Source organism: Physeter macrocephalus, chromosome 9 (assembly GCF_002837175.3).
Source record: "Physeter macrocephalus isolate SW-GA chromosome 9, ASM283717v5, whole genome shotgun sequence".
Classification (NCBI taxonomy): Eukaryota; Metazoa; Chordata; class Mammalia; order Artiodactyla; family Physeteridae; genus Physeter; species Physeter macrocephalus.
The window spans coordinates 44949283-44949601 of NC_041222.1; positions in this window are offsets into that span (position 1 = coordinate 44949283).

The window sequence follows — 319 nt, forward strand, 5'->3', positions numbered from 1 at the left end:
TTTCTTTGTGACATCTTTGTCTGGTTTTGGTATCAGGGTGATGGTGACCTTGTAGAATGAGTTTGGGAGTGTTCCTCCCTCTGCTATATTTTGGAAGAGTTTGAGAAAGACAGGTGTTAGCTCTTCTCTAAATGTTTGATAGATTTTGCCTGTGACGCCATCTGGTCCTGGGCTTTTGTTTGTTGGAAGAATTTTAATCACAGTCTCAATTTCAGCGCTTGCCATTGGTCTGTTTATATTTTTTCTTTCTTCTTGGTTCAGTCTCAGAGGATTGTGCTTTTCTAAGAATTTGTCCATTTCTTCCAGGTTTTCCATTTTA